General features: G+C 47.5%; 1 protein-coding gene across 2 annotated transcripts in view; it reads right to left on the bottom strand.

Moving 5' to 3' along the window:
• Window positions 1-9,788: 9,788 nt before the first annotated feature.
• Window positions 9,789-13,400, bottom strand: part of ZHX2 (zinc fingers and homeoboxes 2) — a 117,779-nt gene continuing 114,167 nt past the window's right edge. For both annotated transcript variants that reach the window (XM_036436891.2, XM_036436893.2), the window contains exon 4: window positions 9,789-11,016. The gene's annotated coding sequence lies outside the window, so the exon portion shown is untranslated. The remainder of the gene's footprint in view (window positions 11,017-13,400) is intronic.

Below are 13,400 nucleotides of genomic sequence, written 5' to 3'. Positions count from 1 at the left end.
AAGCAGTCTAACACCTCTGTCTCCAACTCGGGCCTTAAGTCTTTCGGGTTTGGCTTTGATCTTGGAAGCCAAAAGACTCTCCCTCATTTATCCTAAGGAAATGCTCAGAGACATGGGAGAAGAAGGATGAACAAAGACTGTAGTGGCAAAAAGATTGGAAAGAGCCTGCATGGCCATCAGGAAGGGAGGGGTGAAAGAAATCACAGTCCTGCTTTGGAAATGACTCATTCACGAATCTATTAAAATGGATCTGCATGTGTTGACATGGAAACAAGGTCCAGAACAAGTCATGAAATGAAAGAAGCTGGTTATAAAACAGTGCACATGGTGGGATGCCATGTTTATGAAAAATAATCCTCATTTGTTTTACTGTATCTCCAAATTCAACCTGGCAATCTTACAGTCTCCAACCTTTAGGCCCATCCACTTTCTGCTGATTCCAAAAGTACCTGCAAGGCCCATCTCCCCACCCTACTGGGGAGCTCCTATTCCTCCTTCAAGAAAATTCCAAAGGCAATTTCTGGTCCTTTCTTGCTGTGCTCTGCCCCAAAGCACTTAGCACACCAGTGTGACAGCTCCCTTTGGGTTGGGTTGAAGTCACTCATCTAGCCTCCTGTCTTCCTCACCACGGTTGCATTCAATCTGGGGGCTCTAGAGCTCAGCCCTAGTATAATACATGCTCTATACATGTCTATCGAAGACACGTATGAGTGAATGAACCAAGATAGGCTGCTGGAGGAAAGGGTCAGATTGATGTAGCTTCTTTCACATTCATGCTTTGGCCAGGGTCCTATTGGTGCTTCACATGAGGCAGAAGAAAGTAGCACCAAGATTTAGGAATGTTAAAATGTAGAGCACGCCTTGGTAATCCCCCATGGACATGTTTATATTTTAAAAACATGTTCTTGAGCCCACACTGATTCTAGAAAGCAAACATGTAAGTGCTAGGAGGAGAAGGGAGGAGCTCTTCTTTTTCAGTAGAACTGGAAGGAAATAAACAGAAGGAAAGAGAGAGCTACAAAGTCACCATCTTGCAGCCAGCACAGTATTCACTGACTCAAGCAGGAATCATCAGTGGATGATAAAACCACTGTGAGTTGCTGTTGGGGAACAGGACAGGGTATTTCCACAGTCTGTGTCTGCCAGGTCACTGATTGTTTACGAGGGGAAGAGGGTGCTTTTACGGTGGAGAAATCTGGCAGACACTGCCTTCGCCAATGATCAGCATCAACACCGCCAGTCATAGGACAGACTGACAGCTGGTGCCTCGGGATGTGTCACACTGAGAAGGCCACAGCATCATATGTAGTTCTCCCCCAGGATGCCATAGTATTCCAGCAGCAAATCATGAGGACTCAATCAGACAAATGCAACAGGACAGCGAGCTTAGATATTTTTTAAAGTGTCGTGAACAACAAAGGCAGGCTAAGGAACTGCTCCAGATGGAAAGAGAGCACAGGAGCAAGGCAAATAACTGCAAAATGGGATTCAGGATGAGATTCTGGGTATAAAGGGCAGTAAGAGACAACTGACACAATTGACCTATGGGCATATATAGATGGGTAGTATTGTAGTAATGATAACTTCCTAAATTTGATAATTCCACTATGGTTATGTTAGAAGCCTGCTTTATTGGGATTTTATATTATGAAAAATTTCAAATGGAAAGAATAGTATAATAAGCATTCATGTACTTTTTTACTTAGGTTTAATAATTGTTAATCTGCCGTCCTTTGTATTCTGAAATATTTAAAATATATTAAAGGTTAACATATATGTCATGACGTTTTGCCACTTTAATAGCATCTTTACTTTTTTTTTTTTACATAAGCCCAATACAATTAACTAATGATTAATAATAATTTTCTAATATTATCTAATATCAATTTATATTCAAACTTTCCCTAAATACCTTTGCCTCTAAATGTGTCTTAGAGTTTGTCTATTCAATTTAGGATCCAATTAAGACCACATATCATGCTTGGTTATTATATAAAAAAGGCCTTAAATTTATGTCCTAGAATTCAGGCGTCTTCAAACTATGGCCCTCGGGCCACATGCGGCCGGCAGAGGAGTCTGATCCGGCCCGCCAGGTTTTTTGGGCAGTGAGCACAGCCGAGGTGTTACAGTAGGAATTAGTAGTTCATATAGTCCGGCCCTCCAGCTCTCTGAGGGACCGTGATCTGGCCCCCACTTTAAAAAGTTTGAGGACCCCTTGTTAGATTCTTGTTTTCTTTATCTTCTTTTACTCAACTCTTTCCTTCCTTCCTTTCCTCCTTCCTTCCTTATTTCCTCCCACAATATTGATGAAGAACCTTATGATGTGTTAGGCTTTGGGGATTCAAAGATGAAAAAGAAAAGCTCCTAGCCTTGGGCTTCTCACAGCCTAATGAAGGAGGAACAGTCATGTGAACAGATAATTATAAAACTGTATGAGTTCTGTGCCCAAGATAGATGCTGGATATTACACAACACTTTGTGACTTCATCAAATGATGAGAAGAAAAGGACAGAAAAATTGGTTTAGGGAGGCAGTTGGGGGGGAAAAATAAAGTTTTATATGTCATGATGGGATTTCCAATTCCCTTAGTCTCCTGGTCCTTCATTCTTTTTTTTTTTTAATATATATTTTATTGATTTATTTTTACAGAGAGGGAGAGAGAGGGACAGAGAGTTATCGATAGAAACATTGATGAGAGAGAATCATCCATCAGCCGCCTCTTGCACACCCCCCACTGGGGACGCGCCCGCAACCAAGGTACATGCCCTTGACCGGAATCGAACCCAGGACCCACACGCAGATGCTCTATCCACTGAGCCAAACCGGTTTCAGCTGGTCCTTCATTCTTATGAGTCAATAAGATATGATAATTAAAATCATTCAAGTTGTTTAAAATCTATTTTTATTTCTCATCTTAGCTCCCTGAAAAGCTCTATCTGTTCTCAGTCAGCCTTCTACGACCACAAACATGAAAGCCAGAGTCCTTGCAAGGACTGTCTGCTCCCTGGGTTGGGAGTTGATGGAAGGACCCTCAGGGGATATATCCCACATATCAGCCCATCTTGAATGTTCGAATGCCCATGCATGGTTTTCAGTCTTGGGCCCCCGAGGCACTCGATGTGGAGCATTGTGGTTTCTAAAAGCATGGGTTTGGGTCTCAGAGAAACCTGGATTCCAACCCTGTCTCGGACACTTCCTAGTTAGTGGCTTCGGGAGATTCCTAACTCCAGTGCCGAAGCATTTCTGCAATCTGAACTGGACTCCTCTGATGTGGAAAAGTATGCTGTTTCCCGACACAGAGCATCAGCATTTTCATGTGCGTGGAAGTCTTGCCTTCTGGGAGCCCTGCACCTCCTCTCCCCACATGCTGACCTGCCTCACAAGGGAGTCAGAAGCCCCCTGTAAATTTTCTTCTGGAACACACAGGGGTTGGAAAATCCCTTATAGAGAAACTCATCCTGCTAGGGCCAACCCAGTCCGCAGCCTGGTTCCCAGGCCCTTGCCTGGAAGGCTCACTCACCTCCTCAGGGTGCTCAGGAGGCTGTCCAGGCTGGAGCGAGAGCAGCTGTTTTCCAGAGCAGCTGGTTGGATGGCCCCAGACAAAAGTTCTCTGTTTCTCTAACAACGGCCATTGTGAACATAGCTTGGCTGAGGAGAGACACAGAGCGAAACGTTCTGGGTTTGGAGAAATATTATATTTCTGAACAGCCTACTTTTTAGTGTTCCATGCTGCCGTTTCTGCCCTTTAATTAAACACAGTTTATGGACACATTTGCTTCTTCAGAGCTCCTCCCGGGAACTGGCTGACAGTGTTCGCTCCAAAGCTTTAGCGCTAAGCCCTAAAGCTCTCTTTAGCTCCCTGCTTTCCTAGAGTCTCCCTCCCCTAAGGCCTTCAAGTGAGGGTAGGGGTTTGGAGACTTTTAAGAGGGGTATAGGCCCAGGCTCCCAGAATCAAAGAATCTCAAAGTTTGAAGGCAGTGGATGGTCCTCATTTTTCAAATAAGGAAACTGAAGCTCAATGAGAGGAAGTGATGCATCCAGGGCCATACAACACGGTAGCGGTAAAGCAGGGGCCAGTGTTCAGGGCCCTGAGACGTGGCTTTGCCATGGACGGTCCATGTGACTGTGAAAAGTCCCTTGTCCTCTGCTGCTCCCCTGTGCTTCTGTTTGCCCCAGGGCTCAGGAGAAGCATAGGGTCCATGGAAATGGGTGATGAGACTCATGCCATTAACGGCAGGATATGCTTTTATTGGCTTTTCATTTTTGTTTCACATCTTCTGAGACAACTAGCTCATGTCACCCTCATGATCCAGCCCCAATCACAGAAGCATAGTTTAAACAAGCTAAGACATGATGAAAGGGAATTTAATTTTTTTCTCATCTTTCTGAAAGTATGTGATGTGGGCTCCCCTGTATACACCATGGAAGCATGTCTTATAAGCTCTTTTCCCTCTCTGTTCGTTGTTACATAGATGGACTTGACCTTTTTCCTTAAATTTTTGCGCATCTCCTTCAACCCCTCTGCAGCCGTCCTTCACTGCTGACTTAGACTCTGCACCGAGCATGTCTAGAAATCAGTCACTCGGGGAGGTGGGGAGAGAGGAGAATTAGGCCATCAGTTTGAGACTCTCTCAGACAGATTGGGTGAAGGGAAGAAGTTAGTAAAATGTAATTGATTTTTATCCCATTGTGGGTATTTTCCCACAAATGATTTTTTCCAAATACCTTGCTACCATCCCTAGTGTAATTACATGTCTGATATTGCTGATGCAGGATTATTCATATGACACATGGTGGGATGCATGCTTCTTGCATTGTCCTTAGCCTGGGATCGCAGGTAAGATGACCTGGACCCTGTCTGCAAGGAGACTATAGGCTTACATGGCAGACAAACCCAGAGACAAATGTAATGCGTGTGGTCAGGGTAAAAACATGAGGAAGAAGCACTTTTTCTGTCCCTCCCTCCCTCTCTCTGCTTCAGTTTCTATGAACCCCATGAAAGACTCTGATTGGCTCAGATGGGGCCATGTGCATGTTCCTTGGACCACTCACTGAGGTCAGAGGTGAGTGTTACCATTGGCTAGGCCTGAGTCAGATGGCTGCCCAGGGACACTCTGACATCTTGGAGTCAGAACAGGGAGAGTAGGTCTGCAGGAAACTTCCCAGTGGAGGGAGTTTTGTGAATGTTGCTAAATAAGAGGGGACACAGGTGCTGGGTGGATGAAAACAATTGATGTCCTGCCTGTTTTCTGACCTAGACCAGCATCGAACAGAGAATATTAAATGGCTAACCGCATATCTGGTTAGGACTAGATACATCCTGTCGATGTGAGTGTTTCCAAAGTTCGGAGCAGCAGGGCTCCCTGAGAGCCGCTTGGGATATGTGTATATCTTCCTTCTTTGTGACCCAGATTCAGTGAAGGGAAGCAAGTCTGAGCTGAAAGACTTTGAATATGTTTTCTTTCACTTTGTACAACTGTGTTATGTAATATTGTACTTGTTTGGGAAAATCCCAAGCCACTTTTTGATCTCCCATAACACAAGCACATAGCATAATTCTTTGGCTGTTTTGCAGGTTCTTTCCCTGTTTGGGTGGGGTGTTTTTTTTGTTTTGTTTTTTCATTACTGGGTTTGAGTTGGGGTAGCTGATTGTTTTTCAAAATTGTTTGCGCCAAACCAATGGTTTCGTTTTTGTTTCACATTATCGACTGCTTGCTGGATTCCCACTGCTTAACACTCTGGCATCGTATTTAACTCTTTCATTTCTGCTTCTTGTGCCTTCCTCAGATTTACCCACTTGGCAAACTCCTACTCATCCTTCAAAATATAGGTCAGGTTTCCTTGAGGAGGGAACAGACTGTGCCTAACTTAATTCTATATGCAGCAATTAGCACAGGAATAAATGAACATGCGTGTGAGTAAAAGGATCTATCTAGCCCGAGGATGGCACGTGGGTTTTGTATTAATTCAGAGAGCATTTGATTGCAAACATCAGACACATTCAATGAGGGATGGGTTAATATTTTCCTCACAATTTAAGAAGTTTGAAAACTTCAGATGAGGCACTGGTCAAGGGCCTCAATGAAGCCCTCGGGAGACTTACTCTGAAGTTCACCAATGCATATAAGATAAGAAGGGAAGAAGGAGAATGGGACCAGCTATGCACTAGTCTTCTGCGTTATGTCCCATTAGCCACCCCTAGCTGCCGGGGAAATGGACTTTCTCATCTGGAGCTTGGATGGGTTCCTGGCTCTGTTAGCAAAGAAGAATCAGGGGATGGATATTAGCCAGGCAACCAAAGGCACCCGCCACACATTACACCTCCTATTCCACGGTTACTAGACTCAAGGTGAGGCTCAGGGTTCAATATGGGAAAGACGTGTCCAAGCCTTGGATTGGTTGTGAGTGTCTGCTGTGGATGTGGAGACGGCATGCTCTGTGTATATTTGCCATTTTGATCTAGGCTAGAGGTGTCGAACTCAATCAGAGAAGGGGCCAAAATCTAAAATCCAGCCTAAATCGCGGGCCGAATGGTTTACTGAACAGTCATAAACTGTCATTGTGATGGAAATGCAGCGGAGTGCAGTGATGACAGCGCGGTGCGGGCCACATTGCAAGGCCTGGCGGGATGGATTTGGCCCGCGGGCCTTGTGTTTGACACATGTGGTCTAGGCCATAGATTGATTGATCTGTGTGCTGGACCATCCGTTTTCCCCTCTGCCCTTACCCCCCTGCTCAGTGTGCTGGGAGGCAGTTCTGACAGGTTGGATCACCAGGTCCCCTTGCCCTGACTTCTGGTTGGGTTTGGCCATTGAGAGGTGGTGGCAAGAGGGCAGAGGAAGGGAGGGGAGCAGTGTCAGGATATTTATTCGCTCACCCCCTCCCTACTGGTCACCATGGTTTTTAGGAGGTCACATCTCTTCATGTGGCCCATTCTGGACATCTCTTACAGGTTCCAGTAACTGCCCCATTCTTTACCCTTCGCCTTGTTGATTTCCCTGAACTCTGTCCACTCCTCTGTAGCGAGCTCTTTTAATGCACTGCCCCCAAATTACCCGGCTTCAGAGTCCTGTCTCTTTCCTGCACGGATCCAGACTGAGGTGCTTGTTCTGGGGGAAGGTGTTGGAATCACGGATGGACACCTTTTTCTCCCTCTTCCTCAAAGTCAAGGCCAACGTGCCCCCTACACTTAGCAGGATACCTGACTTGCAACATGTCCTAGGATGTAATCAGATGTCTTTCTTAGTCACTTTTATTGATCAACACCCCCCACCTCTCCCAGAGCAAGGACAGAGCCTCTGCGGTGGCTCCTGAGCACATCTAGCTGGGAGGCCCTTTGGACTGGAGCTTTCAGAAATCGGCAGGAGGGAACTGACCTCCATCCTGGTTCTCTCCACATGGTACAGTGGCAGGCCAGAGAGAGCTGTCATTTCTAGAACTGCTGATTGGAAGTGACTGTGCACCAGGTGGCTTGGAAGGACAAGTGCAGCCACAACTGGTGCACCATGTGTTCTCAATCGCATTCCTGCCTCTGCCTTCCTGCTCCCAGGGCGTTGGAGTCTACACTCTGAAAACAGGCACAGTGGTGTATTATTAGATCCCCACCCCCTTCCCTCCTTCTCCCCACCCCGGCCCCCCCCAGTGTGCTGGAGGAGGGGGCGGGGTAGGCTGTTCGATGCCTTCAGAGCAGGGTTGCTGAAACTTGAATGAACTTGTGAATCACTGGGGGATGGTGTCAGATTGCAGGCTTTGACTCAACAGGTCGGCATGGGGGCGGAGATTCTGCGCTTATAACCAGCTCCCCGGTGCTGCTGGAGCTGCTGATTCAGGGAACACACACTGAGAAGAAAGGACTTAGAGATGGGCCTCCAGCTGGTAGCCACTAGCCACACATGGCTATTTCCATTTATTGTCTGTCCATTCGTTTTTAATAATTGCACCAACCGTTCAGAACTGAGTCTCTAGTGAAAGAAACCCAAATCAAGAGGTTTACAGCTAAAGTGAAAACAGAAATAGTAGGTGTTTGTGAAACGGAAAAGATAGGGAGGACATGATTAGGGACTCAAATGAAGTTGCCATTGTTGTTATCACCACTACAACACCATCATCATTAATCACCTCTTTATATTTTATTGCCCCTTTTCTTTTTATTTAAAAATTTTTATATGTTTTTATTGATTGCAGAGAGGAAGGAAGAGGGAGAAAGAGATAGAAACATCAATGATGAGAATCATTGATCAGCTGCCTCCTGCATGCCCCCTACTGAGGATCAAGCCCACAACCCAGGCATGTGCCCTGAATCGAACTGTGACCTCCTGATTCATGAATTGACACTCAACCCCTCAGCTCCTTTGCCTTCATTCTTGAAATCATTGTCCTCCTTCTTTCTACCTACAGACTCTGTCCAGCAGAGGCTTGGCAGGTGGCTCTGGGCTAATATTATCCTCTCGTCATCTAAATGGAATAGGGAGCTCTTTCCTCCAGCCTCAGACTGCTCCTGCATCGCACTGTGCCCAGATCTGTGAACAGGGAGCTGGCGTGCCAGGGCTCGCCCTGTGGGAGGGGGTAGGACAGTCACAGGCAGCCCCCAGGATCAGCTGAGTGGAGGGGGAGACACATGTCTCCCCTAAAGGAAGGGATGCTAGTGCAAAGAGGAACAGGACAGACAAACCAGCATGTTCACTCCATCTCACTGCTGTCTTCCACTTCATTAAGAATTCCATTCAGCTAGCCCCCCTGTAAGAACCTTCCCTGGTTCCTGCCACCCTTTAGTCATTCCCCACAGAGAAAAGGTAACTTGGGTTGTTTCAAGAGCACAACCGTCCTCTTTGTGTATTTTCACTGCAGCCAATGATCAAGCCTTCTCTTTGGTACAGATATTAAAATCAAAAGACGAACATCTGGGCAAGGTTTTCCCTTTGCTTTCTTCAGGCATTTGATAACTACGCACACTGTCTTACTTGAAGGATTTATTCAGATAGCTTGAGAGTAGCAAGCAGACTACAAGGGTGTAAAAAGCAGCTGGGGGAGCAGCTACCTGCCAAGGAAGAAGCTGGAGGCGGCTTTGGGCTGGAAGGGCAAGGCACCATTGGGGACTGGGTCTGTGAAAGTTCCAGTACTGAGAGCACAGACAGGAGAGGCAGTGTAGGCAGGGACCAGGAAATGAGGTCGCTACAGCCATGTTTTACTTGTCTTTTTTTTTTTTTTTTTAAAGTATATTTTAATTGATTTCAGAGAGCAAAGGAGAGGGAGAGATAGAAACATCAACGATGAGAATCACTGATTGGCTGCCTCCTGCACTCCCCCTACTGGGGACTGAGCCCGAAACCCAAGCATATGCCCTTGACCAGAATCAAACCTTGGACCTTTCAATCTGCAGGCTGTCGCTCTACCCACTGAGCAAATATGACCTTTTTTTTTTATTTTTTTTTATTTTTTTTAAGAGAGCAATTGAGTGAAGGAGGAGACACAGGTCTCCCCTAAAGGAAGAGATGCTAGTGCAAAGAGGAACAGGGCAGACAAACCAGCATGTTCACTCGTTTCACTGCTGTCTTCCACTTCATTAAGAATCCGTTTTGTGTGTGTGTGTGTGTGTGTGTGTGTGTGTGTGTGTGTATGAATAGGAGGAGTTTGGAGGTCAATGGATGGTAAGGTCAATCGATTGCAATGTCATCTCTCAACTTCTTCCAGTGTGCCCTCCTTTCACAAAAAACCCTTTCCATGCCCAGTGGGGGTGTCTGCCGCGGCATGGGAGCCAGACAGAAATGAAAGGACCAAGGAGCAGAGGAAAAGGTTATAAAAACGTTTAGTCTTTTGCTTTATTGAGTTACAACAAAGGAGCAACAAGTTAGAAAAGTTGTGTTCTTTTTTCCCCAAACTCCCTAGCATTTTATTTGTGCAATGTACTCAAATTGGGGGGGGGGGGGCACGGCGGGGAGGGTGCACACACAATTCATATTGCAACATGTACACCAGATATGTCTCTTGGTTTTTCTTCTTTAAAAGTTAGCACTAACTGGGAGGAAAAAGTGCACTCAGGAGTCTAACATTGGCCCAACACAAATACAAACAAACAAACAAAAAACCAACTTATGGGAAGGCTTCAAGCTGAAATCGTGTCCAATATCACACTGAGAAAAGGCAGTCGGGGACAGAAACGAAAACCAGTGCGGTTCATCTTTGTTCCATCTAGACAGGAAGATCTCTGACTGCTGCCGTTTTACAAAAGCAATGACAATGATAGCCCTTTCTGCAGGGATCTAAAAAGGTGCTTTAAAAGGACAGCCACCTGTTCCCCAGACTGCCGGGCAATGGTCGGGCCCCAGGTCTGACTCAGAGGCCAGGCCATTGAGAAACCAGACCCGCAGGAGGCGGCTGGGAACGCCTTGTGCCTTTGTGCATGGCTCCACAGGGATCTCAGAGGCTGCTGGAGGGGACGTGGAAACAGATTCGATTGGGAAGATCTGCCCTCTGCAAATGCTCTCCACGTTGAGTCCGACGCCTCCCCGAGAAAAATCTCCCAAATTTCAATCTACCTTTAAAAATGAACTCTCCCTACCTAAAATCCAGTAGATATAATGGCACTAATGCTAATATTACCCCTTCCCCCAAATGAATAAAATAAAATAAAAAGAAAAGGAAGGAAGAAGAAAAAAAAAAACAACGCATGTGACCAGCCCCCGCCTCCTGGGAAAAACCTTGCGATGGATGGTAGTGCTGGAGATGGAAATTGCCCGCGATTAAAAAGGTAGCAAAATCCCCAGTTGTACAAATTGGTTCCAGTGGAGCAAGAGGTGGGGGACAGGGCAGAGGGGACGACTATTTACAAGGACCCATTGGAAACGCAGTAGTAGGACTTTGGCACGGTGAACGATTCCCGCCGGTCCTCCGGGAGGCGCCTGCGGGGGGACAGGCCCGCTAACCAGGTCCGGCTGGAGTCTGGCCAGGCGGGCCTCGCAGGCCTGGGAGGGACGTTCTCTTCTTTCTTCACAGACAGAGTCATTCGGACCGACGTCCCTAAAAGAGGACACAAAACCAGAGACAAGATGTCAGAGAGATGGTGGATGGTGGCAGGGGCTGGGGACGACCCTTCCAAAGCCATTGGAGGGGAGGGAGGGTGGGGAGACAACAGGGACAGGAGGAGAGATGAACGCCCTTCACGTCTGCGGCCGGTTTTAACCTGAGCACACTCTGACCAGGTTGGGAGGCAGCCTCAGAACCAGGGTGGCTTCCTGGGGGGATCACAGGGGTGACCTGTGTGATCCCTTCATCACTACGAGCCCCTTGATGATTTCCTGGACAGGCAGCCAGTTGCAGTGTCCTCCCACAGGTTCAGGAATCAGACAAATGGAGATTCTGGTTCTGACCTTGCCCACCTGCTGGCCCTGAGGCAGGCAGTGCACACGTGACCTGTTCGGCCAAGGCCTGTTTTTGTGTCTGTAAGAGTGGCATCCATCTCTCTGAGTGGACAGCTACTGCTCTTCCTTCCCTCAGCCAGAAAGCTGATCCAGGATCTTCCCACCTCCTAGCTGCGTGCTGAGGTCTATTAAGCTCCCCAAACTCGAGGCATTTCATAATTCATACCCCAAGGGCTTCTGAGAGGGACACAGAGGAGCCGTACAAAACAGGCAGGTGCTCCAGAGATATTGCTTCATTTTGTCCTTGAGGAAGGCCAACTGTAAAATTAGGGCCTTGGGTGTAAGCAAACTCGTGTGTGTGTGTGTGTGTGTGTGTGTGTGTACGTGCATATGTGAGAGTGCACACATTTCCCTCCTGTCTCATACACGAAACCGAACCCCGTCTCTTCAAGTGATTGGCAGAAAACTGCCACTTTTTAGATAAACCTCAAAACTAAGGTGGTTCTCTATATGCAATGAGGTTTTTCTCCTTCCCTGTGTCATGTCTTATGGACATGAGCATGCAGAATTCTCCAAGCAGATGCATTCGTAAAGAAAAAATGCTGAACAAGGCCCTTAAAAAAAATACGGAACAACATCTTGCAAGTCCAAAAGGATGACTCGGAGAAAGGGGGGTGGGGGGGAGAAGCCACCCAGATGTCTGTGGGAACCGCTGCACTTCCCAGCTCCTTTGGCTTTGGCAGGGTGTGTAGCCGTGGGCGGGACTGGGCTGTGAGGCGGGCAGCTCTGGCACAGTGAGTCTGGGAAGTCGCTCGCTCGGGGCAGAGGAAGAGGAAGCAGAGGCAGGGCTGGTTTCTCCATCTGGGCCCAATCGCCTTACCCCCCAGCAAATCCCAGCTTGCAGGCCACTTCCCCGAAAGGCCTTGCCCCAGGCGCCATCAGTTCTCTTTGTCGAGTGTCCCTGTGCTACTTGCACAGCTCAGATTGCCTGGCTAGTTGTACATCTTCTGAGGCCGTGACAGCATGGACGGCGCCCACCGTGTTCACTGCTGACCCCTGTCCCTCCCTCCCGGCACTCTGTCTGGCCCGCGCAGGATAAGTTCACATTTCAGGTTTAGTTTTGAAGAGTATCACAGCGATTTTGGCCATGTGGCCTCTTGCTAATACTTTTTTTTTTTTTTTCAACCTCCTGGGTTTCTACACAGAATCTTACCCTTTGGTCAGAGGCATCCCCAACAGCAGAGGCCAGTGATCGGACGGCCTAGAGCAGCAGGTCTCAGCTTTGGGAGGAGAAGGCAAGGTCATCCTGCCTGTTTCCTCCCGACCGCTATTCAAACATTTCCGCCACATGGATGTCCAGCCTCTCCCTGAACTCCGCTCAGGACAGGGACCCCACTGCCTCCCACAGCCACCCCTTTCTATTCCCAGGGACAGCTTGGGAATGTTAAAAAAGTACTGCCTCTAATTCTTTAGCAAAATCTGCTTCTCTATTAGTTTTACCCGTTGGGGAAACACAAAACAATTGGAATTCTTTCCCCACAGGGTGCCTTTCCGCTTCTGTTTCTCTTTCATTTTCCCTGTAGGGACTTCCCCTTCGGACTCAGGAGAGAAAAGCACTGTATTCCATGAGAAAGGAAGACAAGCGCTGGGATAGTGGTTTATTCTCTCTCAGTCATATTTCGGAGTCAAGTTGCCTTTGATAAGAGGGGGCATGGCCTGATTTTAATTAGAATTGCGATAAGGAAAATACAGTGGCATGGGGAGGGAGTAAGCAGTTTCCCAGTGGCGAGGGAAAAGTCCGTACCACTCACAGCCTTCCCCACACCAGGCCTTGGTCCTCTGGCACATCTGGCAGAAGCTCTTTCCCCGCAGCAGTTCGGGGAACTCTGGGGTTGGGAAAATTGCTGAGACTTATGGATCAGGAAAGTCCCTCCCCTCCCCCCACCACTGCTCTCAGGGAGGCTCAAGACAGAAGGAATCTGAGGGGTCCCTGGCCCTTCCTGCCCTTTTCCCTTCCCTGAATATTACCCAGGTGGTTCAACA

This window comes from Pipistrellus kuhlii, unplaced genomic scaffold (genome assembly GCF_014108245.1).
Source record: "Pipistrellus kuhlii isolate mPipKuh1 unplaced genomic scaffold, mPipKuh1.p scaffold_m20_p_14, whole genome shotgun sequence".
Classification (NCBI taxonomy): Eukaryota; Metazoa; Chordata; class Mammalia; order Chiroptera; family Vespertilionidae; genus Pipistrellus; species Pipistrellus kuhlii.
The sequence above is the reverse complement of the archived record's forward strand: the minus strand, read 5'-3'. Positions and strand labels throughout refer to the sequence as shown.